Source organism: Pleurodeles waltl, chromosome 6, assembly GCF_031143425.1.
Source record: "Pleurodeles waltl isolate 20211129_DDA chromosome 6, aPleWal1.hap1.20221129, whole genome shotgun sequence".
Taxonomy (NCBI): Eukaryota; Metazoa; Chordata; class Amphibia; order Caudata; family Salamandridae; genus Pleurodeles; species Pleurodeles waltl.
Window position 1 is genome coordinate 1,586,940,447 of NC_090445.1, and position 14,567 is coordinate 1,586,955,013.

General features: G+C 45.9%; 1 protein-coding gene across 2 annotated transcripts in view; it reads left to right on the forward strand.

Annotated features, from left to right (window-relative positions):
• PNPLA7 (patatin like phospholipase domain containing 7) overlaps window positions 1-14,567 on the forward strand; it is a 1,294,112-nt gene that overhangs the window by 1,118,784 nt on the left and 160,761 nt on the right. The window lies entirely within an intron of this gene.

Below are 14,567 nucleotides of genomic sequence, written 5' to 3' on the forward strand. Positions count from 1 at the left end.
TATGTGCAAAAAGTTTAATATAAAAAAGTGCTTCCAAAATAGATATATTAGTAATATCCAGACTGTGTAGTGCCACTGTCCATTAAAAGTACACAGTTCACAGCTCAGCTGCTAACTCCCTTGCAATACATGTCTAAAAGAATAAATCTGTGTCACCGGGAAACATGAAGTGAATACGTCAATTAAGGCCAATACCGCTTTCCAAGCATGCTTTATATTTGCAGATTACTCAGTTGTGCACTTTTAAATGTCTTTCACCAAACAGGCACGCTGGCAGGAAGGTTTGTTTTTGTTTAGCTCTGTGCCCTTCAGCGTCTACCTGACATACCTTTCAGTAGAAGCATTTCAGCTGTCGAACTAACTGTCTGGGACAGTTATCTTTCCATAAAAATTACGGGAAAGTTTTTTCTTTCAAAAAGAACTATGGGCACGTGGTGCCCCTCAGATACCTCCCCACCCCCTTGGTGTCCTACCAACGAACCAATTCCCCAACTTATGATGCACTCCGAATTCCCTGGTCTGTTGGTGACGTCCCAGCAGATACAGGCTTGTAAAGAAGCTATATTGCAAATATTCAGCACCCTTCTTACAACCTCTGGTGCACCTCCGAGCCCTGCGGATCCAGGCCTGACGCCCAGCCAGGCATCTGGTGCCGAGATCGACACCAGTTCCTGTCATGTTGATCCTGAGTCTGGAGAAGGACCCACTTGTTTTGTCGTAATCCAACACGACCTTATCCAGAGTACTGCTGCAACCTCCTTCAGACTCAGACTGGAAATCACTATTACTTCGAAGTTTACCACAAGTAGTCCACAACCTTTTTGGATCAAATTCTGACCATTGCCAACATCATAGCCTGGATGGAGACAATTGAGATGATGGATCCCACTATTATGATGACAACCTCCTCATTTACAAAAAAGGAGTGGCTTGGTTATGTCCTCTGACACCTGGTTTTGAAGGTTCCCCCGCCCCGTCCCCCCTCCCCACTAACCACCCAAAATCAATGCCTGATCCCTTGAGGGACGAATCCACATCATTTGCTATAGTGATCAGGCGTGTGGCTGATGTTTTAGACTTACAGCTACCATCTTTCAAAGTAAAAACGAATATCTGGACAGATGTTGTGCGGCCTGCCTAAGCTTCAACAGTCACTTTTATTTTTTTAATAAAGCCCTCACTGACATGGTAATGGACACTTTGGCCAAGCCTAGCTTGTGCTTTTTGGATAAACACGCAAGTAGCCAGATGCCACACATCTGCCACCAGGTGCCCCTACCATTCTCACTCAGCATCCTACATCTGAATGCCTGTTAGTCCAGGACTCTCCAAGTAGCATGAATCTAGACTTTTTTCACATGACACCTACAGTTAGGGAGTCCAAAAGTATGGAGGCATTTGGGAAAGGATGTTTTTCTCAGCCAGCCTTGTTCTTCTCTCTGTTGATGCTCACTGTCTCCTTTGACAATCCTCCCATGCATTTTAGGACATAGTTAACAAGATTTTGCAGGCAGTCCCCAATGAATTTCGAACAAACGTAGAAAAATGTATTCAGGATGGCCAAGATGCATCAAAGTATGTCATCCACTGATGGCCAGACACTACCAAATGTTTAGGTAGGGTGGTCGGTACCAGTGTTGTACTTCAGTGCCACTCATGGATGAGATCCATGGTTTGTCAGGAGACGTTCAGGCATATATGCCATCTAATGGCACCTGTCTCTTTCAAGACTAAGTAGACACAGCACTAGAGCGCTCTAAGGAAAGCAGAGCCACAGTGCACTCCCTCGACTTTTCTGTGCTTGTGCAACAGTATCCCCAGCAATTCCTTCTTTTTTCTAGGCTTCAGAAAGAGTATGGCTTACAGACAACTCCAAGACACACCACCTCAGTAGCAGGCTCCCCAGTCCTTTCGAGGCAGAGTTTAATGAACCAGCTGACAAAATACAGGCTGGAAAGGGCAACGACTGACCAGGCCCCCTCCAAACCACTATGGATTGTCCCGGACGGTGTAGAGAAGTACCCTGTTTTTGGCATGGTTACCCTCACTATTTGCCTGCTGTCAGTGTGTATTGACTTTGTTCACTGGGATCCTCCTAACCAGTACCCCAGTGACTGTGCTCTCTCCCTCTAATTTGGTTACTTAGAACTTAGCACCCTCCACAATTGGCATACTGGTGTCCCCATGTAAGTCCCTCGTATATGGTACGTAGGTAGCCAGAGGTTCCCCCTGAGCTGCAGCATATATGGTGCCACCCGTGGGAGCCCATGCAAAATGTGTCTGCAGGCCTGCCATTGCATCCTGCTTTAAAAGGGGCATGCACCCTTTCAATACAGGTCACTGCAAGTCACCCGTATGGCAGGCCCTCCTAGCCCAGAAGGCAGGGTGCAAGTACCTGTGTGTGAGGGCAGCCCTGCAGGAGCAGAGGTGCCCCTACGAACTACAGCTCAGTTTTCCTGGACTTCATAAGTGCGGGGAAGCCATTTTATCTGTGTACTGGGCACAGGTCACTCACTACCTGTGTCCAGCTACATAATGGCAACTTCGAACCTCGGCATGTTTGGTATCAAACATGTCAAAATCATACCCTACTACTGTTGCCAGTATTGGTTGTATGATTCCGTTCACTCTGGGGGCTCCTTTGAGGACCCCCCAGCATTGCTCCTACCAGTCTTCATGGGCTTTCCGGGCAGCCCGTGCTGCTGCCACCCCACAGATAGGTTTCTCCCCTCCTGCTTAGCCTGCTCAAGCAGAGAAAGGCAGAACAAAGGATTTCCTTTGGGAGAGGGAGGCAACACCCTCTTCCTTTGGAAATAGGTGTTAAATGGCTTGGGAGGGGTAGCCTCCCCAAGCCACTGGTATGCTTTGAAGAGCTCACTTGGTTCCCTCCTTGCATAAACTGGTTTGTGCCAGTCAAGGGACCCTCTGTCCCTGCTCTGGCGTTAAACTGGACAATGGCAAGGGGAGTAACCACTCCCCTGTCTATCACCACCCATGGGTGGTGCCCAGAGCTCCTCCAGGTGGCCGCTTGATTCTGCCACCTTGAGTCCAAGGTGGGCCGAGGGCCATGGGAGCATCTGAGTGGCCAGGTCAGGCAGGTGACATCTCAGCCCCCTCCTGATAGGTGGTCACCGTGCTAGGTGACCGATCCCCCTTCCTGGGCTATTTAGAGTCTCCCTTCAGGGTGGGTCTTCCGATTCGACGAACAAGATTCCAGCAGGACTCCTCTGCATCGCTTACTTCATCTTCTGACCCCCAGGACTGCAACTGGACCCTCCAGGAACTGACAATCTGCAACTCCAGCGACGATTCTGCTCTGCAACATTGTTTCTCCGGCTCCTTCCAGCAACTGTAACATTTTCCTGGCTGTGCATCCTCTGAGGGCGATGAGTCTTCAGCCTGCACTAAAAGCAAGAAGGAATCTCCCTTGGAGTGAAGGAGTCGCTCCCCTGCATCCGTAGGCACCAATTGCAGTGAGGTCCGGCTGCATGGATCTTCTCTCCTGCAAAACTGCGTCGATCCTGCAGCACAGGTGGTGGTCTGGACTGGTACCTCCGTCCTCTCTACCAGCTGTCCAACTTGAGAGACGGTAAGCCCTTGCCTTTCCTTGCAGCGCAGTACCCATGTGCACCACGACTTTTGCAGCTACAAAGGCTTGTTTGTTCCTCCTCCAAGGGATCTTCAGGCTCCCTGTAGCCCCGGCCTCCAGCACTTTTCCCTGCAAAGCACAGTCTCCTGCCTGCTGCTCCAGCGACATGGAACTCCTATCCAGGTGTGCTGAGTGGGCCTCACTGCGACTCCGGTGACTGTGAGTTGCCTGTGGGGGCTGCATCCTCATCTTCCAATTCTCCTCACCACTGAGGGTCACCTGGGACTCCCCTCTTTGGGTTGAGTCCCCCTGGACCTTGCTGGTCCCCGGCAGCTCTGCAACTTTTCAGCTGCGACTTTTGCCTTTGCCAAGGCTTGTTGGTGATTTTCCAACACCACTAACTAACTGTAACTCTTCTTACGTCTTGGGACATTGCATGCATCACTTCTGGAATTCTTCTCCTGCTCCGGTGCTGCACAGCGGACTCCTTGTCTCCATTGTCGACCTGGTCTTTCATCTCCAGAAGGGTGGGTAGTGGCTCCTGCCACAACCGGACACTCCAACTTGAACTGGAACAGATCCCCCTTCTTTTGCAGGACCTCTTCTGTCAGGATCCACTTTTGGTTTCTTCCAGTCTTAATTGGGTCTTGCACATTCCTTTTCCAAAGTTTACCTGTGGGTTTGAGGAAAAAACAGGTACTTACCTTGGTCGCTGGGGGGCACTTTGGTACTTATCTTTTGGGTTTCCTAGTTCCTCAGGCTCCCCTCCACAGATTCCACTTCCGTCGGTGGGGGAGTGCCTTTGACATTCCACTTAACTAGTTTATGGTTTGTTCTCCCCCCTAGGGCTTTCACTACTTTCCATTGTTTTACTGTTTGCTATTGCTTTCTATGATAATCACTGACTTCTAATGTGTATACAGGGAGTGCAGAATTATTAGGCAAGTTGTATTTTTGAGGATTAATTTTATTATTGAACAACAACCATGTTCTCAATGAACCCAAAAAACTCATTAATATCAAAGCTGAATATTTTTGGAAGTAGTTTTTAGTTTGTTTTTAGTTTTAGCTATGTTAGGGGGATATCTGTGTGTGCAGGTGACTATTACTGTGCATAATTATTAGGCAACTCAACAAAAAAAAATATATACCCATTTCAATTATTTATTATTACCAGTGAAACCAATATAACATCTCAACATTCACAAATATACATTTCTGACATTCAAAAACAAAACAAAAAAAATCAGTGACCAATATAGCCACCTTTCTTTGCAAGGACACTCAAAAGCCTGCCATCCATGGATTCTGTCAGTGTTTTGATCTGTTCACCATCAACATTGCGTGCAGCAGCAACCACAGCCTCCCAGACACTGTTCAGAGAGGTGTACTGTTTTCCCTTCTTGTAAATCTCACATTTGATGATGGACCACAGGTTCTCAATGGGGTTCAGATCAGGTGAACAAGGAGGCCATGTCATTAGATTTCCTTCTTTTATACCCTTTCTTGCCAGCCACGCTGTGGAGTACTTGGACGCGTGTGATGGAGCATTGTCCTGCATGAAAATCATGTTTTTCTTGAAGGATGCAGACTTCTTCCTGTACCACTGCTTGAAGAAGGTGTCTTCCAGGAACTGGCAGTAGGACTGGGAGTTGAGCTTGACTCCATCCTCAACCCGAAAAGGCCCCACAAGCTCATCTTTGATGATACCAGCCCAAACCAGTACTCCACCTCCACCTTGCTGGCGTCTGAGTCGGACTGGAGCTCTCTGCCCTATACCAATCCAGCCACGGGCCCATCCATCTGGCCCATCAAGACTCACTCTCATTTCATCAGTCCATAAAACCTTAGAAAAATCAGTCTTGAGATATTTCTTGGCCCAGTCTTGACGTTTCAGCTTGTGTGTCTTGTTCAGTGGTGGTCGTCTTTCAGCCTTTCTTACCTTGGCCATGTCTCTGAGTATTGCACACCTTGTGCTTTTGGGCACTCCAGTGATGTTGCAGCTCTGAAATATGGCCAAACTGGTGGCAAGTGGCATTGTGGCAGCTGCATGCTTGACTTTTCTCAGTTCATGGGCAGTTATTTTGCGCCTTGGTTTTTCCACACGCTTCTTGCGACCCTGTTGACTATTTTGAATGAAACGCTTGATTGTTCGATGATCACGCTTCAGAAGCTTTGCAATTTTAAGAGTGCTGCATCCCTCTGCAAGATATCTCACTATTTTTTACTTTTCTGAGCCTGTCAAGTCCTTCTTTTGACCCATTTTGCCAAAGGAAAGGAAGTTGCCTAATAATTATGCACACCTGATATAGGGTGTTGATGTCATTAGACCACACCCCTTCTCATTACAGAGATGCACATCTCCTAATATGCTTAATTGGTAGTAGGCTTTCGAGCCTATACAGCTTGGAGTAAGACAACATGCATAAAGAGGATGATGTGGTCAAAATACTCATTTGCCTAATAATTCTGCACTCCCTGTATAATAGTGTGTTTACTCACCTCCTAATGCAGAATTGACTATACAGTATTTTAGTAATTGCGTTAATATAATAAAGTACATTTAATTTTGTAACACTGGGTGGTTCCTTCATGTGTGTAAGTGCTGTGTGACTGTAGTGGTGTTGCATACGTTTTGCATGTCTCCTCGATAAGCCCTGGCTGCTCATCCACAGCTACCTTTAGAGAGCCCTGGCTTCCTAGACACTGCCTACACTTCACTGAGAAGGGATACCTGGACCTCGTATAAGGTGAAAACACCATAGGTGCTCACCATAGACCAGGCCAGCTTCCTGCAGACAGCACATGGCCACACTGTGGGAGTCAGCATAAGTTTTCATCTAAAGTTGTTTCTTGACCTTTGCTTTTCGTTTGTGGTAGTCGATTATCCTATTTGAATTTTCTACACCCGTTTTACTTGGGGAAAAGAATCACCCTCAGCAGGCCAAGAGGCCTTGTAGGCAAATCCACACTCAGCTTTTAGAAGAATGAGGGACTAAGTTTATGCACTTATCGATCTTCCCTAAAGTCTTCAATGATGTTTATAAATGTCAAATAATTCTAGTAGTTATCTTGATACCGCCCAATCCTTGTAGAGCAGGGAACGTATTTATAGGTTTACGCCTAAACAGGCCCTTAGCATAGCCCTCGATGGCTCTAGTCGTATGGAGGAACGAAATACACTGTTAATGGCTTAATGAAGGGCTTCATTGTAAGATGGAGTGAATCTCGGCTATGTACTTATCAAGCAGTTGGTCAGGATGAAAGCTGTGACTCCAGAATTCAGTGCTCTCAAACAAGGGAGTGACTGCGCAGGTGCTCGTCTCAGAAGCCCTCAGTACGGCTGCTTGTAAAACTGCTACTTGCTCTTGGCCTGTTTTGTGAATCCTCATTGCTTGTTCCCAGCTGTAGAACACTTTCACTCGGAGGGACTTCGATTCACAGTATGTTTTGGTTGCATTGTTTTGCCGCGAGTTCTAGTCCATGCCTCAAACTTGTTAGAAACTGTTCCGTTAATCAATTAGAAATGCGAATCTGCCGAGGAAGTTTTCTCGTTGTATAAAACACAACACTTACTTAACTTTCCATACTTTGTTTCTGGTGATTGAAAGGAATTTCAGTGCTAGATTCATGATGCTTGCCTGCCCACCAAGAGTGCAGTTGAAATAGTCCTGGCACCCGGCAGGCTGTTTCTTTATTATTCATCAACTTCTCTTCCCTCCCACACTGGAGTTGTTAAATGTTTTCAGATTTGCCACTGCTTGCATTAGCCATACTACATTAACTGTGAAAAATAATTCACTTACGCTTTCCTCCTTCCCTGTTCAATTGATTTCTTTGGACAGCATCAACAAACTATTTCGAGAGGCCAGCCACTGCGCCTGTCTCTATTAATTAGTCACAATAACCACTGCTTGATGTTAATTTTAATTGACCCCCTGGTCAATTCTGTACTCTGCAATGATGACCTTATGTGGTGGAGTGCTTTACTCGGAGATGCTCTGTCTCTTACTGCTGTGGAATATTGAACCTCGGAGGCCCTGACTGGGGGTTAGCCTTGAAAAATCAATAAAACGCATTATGGAGCCAGAGAAGGAACCTTACCACAGTCCCATTTTCAAGTAAGAGATTATTAAGTTTGTTCCACACGCATCCCACACACAACCGAAGAGCAGCGATGAAGCCATTAAGACACTAAATTACTTTTAATGCAATTATAGACAGTGATGAGCCAGTCATTGCAAGCGTGCATAATCAGATATCCTTTCTGGAAAAAAAACTCTTGCAATTTTTTTGGATCAGAAGTCTTTTATCAGATCAATACAACTAACTTAAATAGCCGAAGATTGTGAAATGTGCATGTGCAGTTCTACTATTTTCTGCTGAGCAGCACTGGCATGAATACACCAGTCAGGAACTCTACCTAGCAGTGCCTTATGCTGTATAAACCAGGTGACCTCTCGTGACCTTTGGATCTGATCGCACCATGGCCACATTTGGTGCCAAATGATCTTTATAAAGTTTTTCACTCACCTGATATTTATCTCAGCTTTAAGTTGAAACATCATTGGCAGGATTGTGGAACCATATGTAAGAGGTACTTTAATGAGCAGTAACTCTAAAGAGGAAAGACTTCACCTCCCATCTTGTTTTCCTTGACAAAACGAGGGTTACTCATAAAACCGTTGTAAAGTGCGTTTCCTAGGTACTTCTTGAATCCGAGAATGCACTACTTCAGCTTAACCAAATGTTGGCCATACAACATAAAATATGAATCCTTATTTACCACATTTAAAATCACAATGGGCCCCATCCTTATTTCCAAATCAACTTGCGCTACACCATAAATCCTTCAATAAAAGTTATTAGAATTTCAGAAAATACTGTCAGCCTGCCTTATGCTTTTGAATCTTATACCGACTAACCAGTGCCAGATTACCAAATAGGCAAAGTACGCACCGGCCTATGGGCCTCACTCCTTTTATCGGCCCGCGACAACGAGTTAAAATAATATTGATTTGATCTTGAAAGAAAATTACAATCAGTGTTTCTTACATTATTTCCAAAAGATAGAAAAAAAATGAATCAACTCAAAGAAATGAAAACTTTATAATAAAGACCTTATAGAGAAAATACTGTATTAATGTAGTGTACCAATCAATAACTTGAAGTACATAGACCATACACATCAGATTCACATAACATAAAAGTTCATCTTGTCAGCTGTCAGTTTGTTAAAAAAAAATTAAAAAAGTGGTGCAACCTACTAATATGTATGAGTGATAGAATGTAAATATTTTGATATTTCCCAGTTAAATGCATCGAGCCATTAGTGTACAGTTCCATCCTTAGAGCTTATAAGCTTTCCTTGTTGAAGCTTTGGTATAGTGGTAGCCGATCAGCCAATAGACTTTTTGTCTGGCTCTAGTGCCTGTTAACTGAATGCAACGCCGTGGCAGCAGTTTCTGTCAATATACTGTGACCACCGCTTGGCCAGCGGTGATCCCTAAGTTTGGTGTATGAAAGTCCTTTTGGGTGAAGGATATAATGTCCTCTGCCACCCTGACTGACAGTGAGCCGCCCGCCAAACCCTACATCAGGCCCTATGTTTGCTCTACAGAAGGAGAAGGAACTTTCAAACTGGTTCTAGTAACCTGACAATGAAATCAACATTACCTCTTTGGACAATGACTATAAAACTGGAACTCAAACTATCTCACTTGATTCTAGTTATTCATTATCAAGGGAGGGAGTGAACTCTAGATTTCTGGAAGAACTACTAGGATCCAGGGCTGGTGTTCATGACAGTGTCTTGAAGGTGAGGGGACATCACCTGAAGTCTGCACCGTTGTAGGGAATCTGGGTCGGAGTTGTTAGGGCAGACAAAGGGTACTGCCCCTAGCTGTAACAATGGGGGTCTTTTGCCACTGGGGCTCCCATCCAGTTACTCTCCGAGCTATCCAAGGCTTAGGTAGGCAGATGCTTTGGGCTAGAGACTCAGAACTCGGCAGTGGCACAAACAACACTCAATAATTTGGTATCCTTTAGTGCTTTTTCTTCAAAAAGAAAAGTACTTTATTACACACTAATAAATACTGAACACAAATATACACAAAACATGATGTGTAAATGCTTAGAGTGGTCTTAAGACCAACAGGGGGCCATAGATTAAAGAAAGGTACCACTGATCGGTTAACCCTTAAATGCACCATAGACTCCCTGTGCTTGGAAGAACGTGTAAGTGTCTCCACAACGAACACAAGAGTGCATCTGGCCTGTCAGCTTTGTCAGTGTTTCACCACAATAATTAAAGGCAAACTGTAGACTCAAACACAGTGCATAAATAATTAAACACTTTACTGTAGGTAGGGATCACCGTTCAGTGATAGTAAACAATATATGCAGTGATTTACCATCAGCAGTGTCATGTCAATAACATTTTCAATCTTCGTCATAATGCTGTTTGCCGACTTTTAACTTGGTTGCAAAGAAACCTCAGGCTTAGTAACAGAAGTGCATGCATCTCTGAGAGGTAAGAGGTGCAGGCATACCTGCTTTTAGGAGTGAGGGGTGAGGAATCTGTTCTTGGGTCACTCTTTCTTGATGACAGCAGGTTTGGGATGATCACACTCAAAACGTCTCCACCCCTCCTCTGGAGGCCTGCTGCTCTCCTGGCAATCCCCTACATGCCCAGCTTCTGTCAGTGGTGCCCCTGCAATTCTGGGGCATCATCAAAGATAGCCAAATAAGGCCCTGTTGCAGTCTTAGGCAGGCTGTACCATACGTGGCAAGTTGTTGGTGTCAGCTACCGCAGACTGGTAATTTTTTCCTTTGTTTTTGACTTCTTTTTCATAGGCTTCCGCAGTGCATTCCTTTTCTTTTTTCCAGTGTTAAAGTGCCTTGCTGGCGTTTTGGTTGTCTTGCAGATAATCCTGCCCACTATATGTCACATACACTCCAGCCACGAGAACTACAGCGGGCTCCCCTGCAACCTGCATGGTCCTCCTCCCAAATCCTCCACCCTGTGTGGGAATCAGTGCACAGTGGTACACAACTGCACTCTGAAACTTGTTGGTCCTGCAGGGTTACGGAAAGGGGGCTTTGGAGGAACCAATCCAAACACTGATCCCCCCAGACTGGTTTTCCTGTGAGACACAGCATTTTGCTCTTGGTGGCACATTCCAGCCACAAGAAATGTTAGGCTAAAAAAACTGCTATGCACATGTAGAGATCAAGAGGCCTAAACCTATATCTGATTCCTTACCTTCCAATGGGAAGAGCTAAGGGGCTGGCCTCCTGTCCCTTTTAGTTTCTCAGACTGATTTTTCAGTCTTCTTCGTGGCTCCAGCCTCCAGCAGCCTCTTCATTAGCAACACCCTGTGACCCTTAGGGTAGGTTACACTCACGGCTTGCACTCCCAAGGCTTCACAGCTTACAGGCCACTTGCTGGTTGCCTTGTGTCTAGCAAGTCAGGTGGTTTCCCTTCATGGCTACCCTCTACAGTACCAGATGCATAACGACCAGGGATTCCCCCTCCCCCAGGCTTCACAGCAACCCCACCCTTTACTGTTCCCCAGAGGGAGTAGGGAGGCCAGTGCTGCTGGCCCTGAAGACACAGGTCTTACAAAGTCCAATTAAATAAAAGTCTTTATTGTCCCTTCACTCCAGTCGGGTTTGTCCATGTGAGGTTTATCTTTCCTTGTTTTCTGTGCAGAGGTTTAAAAGTGAAGGTGGAGGGTTTTAGAAGATGGGTCTCTCTGCCCAATCTAAAGATGACTCATCATCCCCTTCACCCCTGATCTAATTTCTTTCACAGTATTTAGGAATTTTTCAAAATGTCAGTTCAAGCATTGGTCAGTTATAGCTTTCAGAGTAATTAGCTCCTGATATAGCAAACTGATCTCTTCTTTCCAAAGTTTCAAAAGGGAGCCACTCCTGTGAGTGGTGCCAGAGATATCATAGCTTCCCTTTTTTTCAATGAGTATCACCATGGCTATCATTGTGTGAGTTAATTAGTCCATGTACATTTATCCCTCATGCTCTTCATCTTCTAAGAGTGGGCTGATTTTCTCCAAATTGAGTCCATTACCTGGGGAATAACTATTTTTGTCTGGTAGAGACTTCTAGCGACTGATTCCTCACTTCTTGAATATTCCACAGGTGTCTGACTCAATTTGGAAACTTTTCAGGCGTTTCTCTGCCCACCAGTAGGTGGTGGCATGCAGCTCGCACTGATGCCCTTGTGCTTCACAAATGATGCGTGCAGCCTATATAAATGCCACTCCCTTGTGCTTCCCTCAGTTCCTTACTTTCTGTGTCACAGATGTGGATGCAGAACTACCTCTTGTCTATTTGATACCCTTACTTTGATAAAAAAAATTGTCTTACAGTTGCACAGCACATGTCTCCTCCCAGACCAACAACTTTTAAGCTCTGTAAGGACTGTCGCAAACAAATGTCTGTGAGAGAAGTTCACCAAATTTGCCTGTGGTGCCTGGGGTTGAGCCATGACTTCAACGCCTGCAGTGACTGTGTGTTGATGGACCCGAAAGCCATATGGGACTGCAAGGTGATACTCTACATTGCCAAGCACCTGAAGACTCAGTGAAGGAACTGGTCCAAGTCGAAAGCTCAGTCTCAGTCCCATTCAAGATCCAGAAGTTGCCAGAGTCGTTCCAGGGGGTCTGTCTTCCTTTCTATCCAAATATTTTGGTAAGTCAAATAAAAAACACGAGATATCTCAACAGGGTTCAGAACTTTCCTGCCGCTCTCACTCTCCTGAGAAGGCGGGGAGGTGGCATCATACATCTCAATCTCCCTCCTAAAGTCATTCGACTGCTGAACTGTTCTTGCACAACTCAAGTTTATGGGGCAGTCTTTGACAGGTCGAAGAGTTCTGCACATCCATGCTCTGGCTCTTTGGATCTTTGCCGACCCTCCTTGTCCATGTTTGCCGGCCCCACAGAGCCGAGAGTTCTCCACCTGTGTAACCACTGGTGGGTTCACCATTGACACCAGCTGAACCCTATCAGCCCAAAACAGAGCTGCCACCGGCTCTACTCACGACTCCCCCTCCAGTGCCGCAGTATATGCTGGTTCCTGTCAGCTGGTTTCTGGTACATTGCTGCCAACTCCAGAAGACAAGGACCGAATTGTTCCCTGTGATGTTGAGTGGCCACCAGTTTGACCTCAACCGAAGTCGCGCCAGCTGCCACTGAAACTCATTTTTCTCTGCTTGATCTGCCTCCGCAACAACAGCAAGTTGTGCTTTTCCTGTCCGACACAGATAACAATTACTAAGTGGGTGATAAGACTGGCCAATCTTACCACGAGGAGAGTTGATATGATGACCTGCAAGAGGCTAGTGGCCTTGATACTTCTCCTGAGTCCAGATGCCTCTCACCACCTGACCCTGCCACTGAGAAAAGCGCTTCCTCCTCCATGGTTATGCATATGGTGGGCAAAGTCTTTGACCCTCAGCACCCTACCTGAGAGATCAAGACCAATCTCCTTGCTGAGGTTCTTCAGGCAAGGCAAACATCTACTGAGCCCCTCTTACCATTTAATGAGGCTCCTACGGACACCTTGCTAGATGCATGTTGTTAGACCTGACAGCCTTAGGGTGGTCTTCCCCCAACGTTTTGCATGCCTCCCGCCATTTTTCTGATCTAATTTGTGCTGGTTTTAGGACTGCTGACCAGTGCTAAAGTGCTTGTGCTCTCTCCCTTAAACATGGTAACATTGCCTCATACCCAATTGGTATATCCAGTTTACCTATAAGTCCCTAGTAAAGTGTACTAGAAGTGCCCAGGGCCTGTAAAGTAAATGCTACTAGTGGGCCTACAGCAATGCTTGTTCCACCACACATAAGTAGCCCCTTAACCATGTCTCAGATCTGCCATTGCTAGGCCTGTGTGTGCAGTTTCACTGCCACTTCGACTGTGCATTTAAAACTACTTGCCAAGCCGAAAAGTCCCCTTTTCTTCCATATAAGTCACCCCTCAGGTAGGCCCTAGGTAACCCATAGAGCACAGTGCTATGTAAGTGTAAGGCAGGACTTGTACTTCTAAGTTTTACTTGTCCTGGTAGTGAAAAACGCCCAGTGTCATTTTTCACTACTGTGGAGTCTGCTCCTGTCATAGGCCAGCATTGGAGATTCCCTTATATGCATTTAAGTGCTTAATTTCTGATCTGAGAGTAATAGACTTGTCATATTTGATATGGTTGGAATGGTAATAGGAAATTCTACTTACTGGTGAAGTTGGATTTTGCATTACTGTTTCAGAAATGCCACTTTTAGAAAGTAGGCATTTCTCTGCATTTACTGCATCTGTGCCTTACTGCCTGTCTCCAATCCACGTCTGGTCTGTGCTGGTTGACAACTCCCCTTGTGCAGTCCACCCAGACAGCCATAAACACAGGATACTCAGCTGCATCTGCATTCATCTGCATACAGATGGGTTTCTCTGGGTAGGAAGGGTGGAGGGGCTCGTTCTTACATTTCAGAGGCCAGTGGCCTGCCCTCATACAGAGGACTGATAACCCCCCAACACCACAGGGCTCATGGCAGACAGTGTGGTTTGAAAAGGGAACTTTTGCACTTCAAAACCACTCTTTTGAAGTTCCCGCCCCACTTCAAAGGCATTTTTGGGTATATAAACTGGATCTGTGACCCCACTAAATCATACACTTCTTGTCCTGCAACTGGACTGTGTCAGAGGTACTGCCTGGCTGCCCAGAGGACTCACCTGGACTGCTTTGCTGAAAAGGACTGCTCTCCTGCTGTTACACTGCTGCCTGCTGTCCCCTGACCCTGCTGGAAGGACTCTGCCTTCGTCCACAAGTGCTCTCCAAAGCTTAGATTGAGCTTGCCTCCTCTTCTCAGTTCTCAGGGCCTACAACGACTTCACCAAAGGGGAAAATTCCCCATACGTCGAAAAAATCTGCGCAACTCCTTCAGAAATAGACACAGCACCTG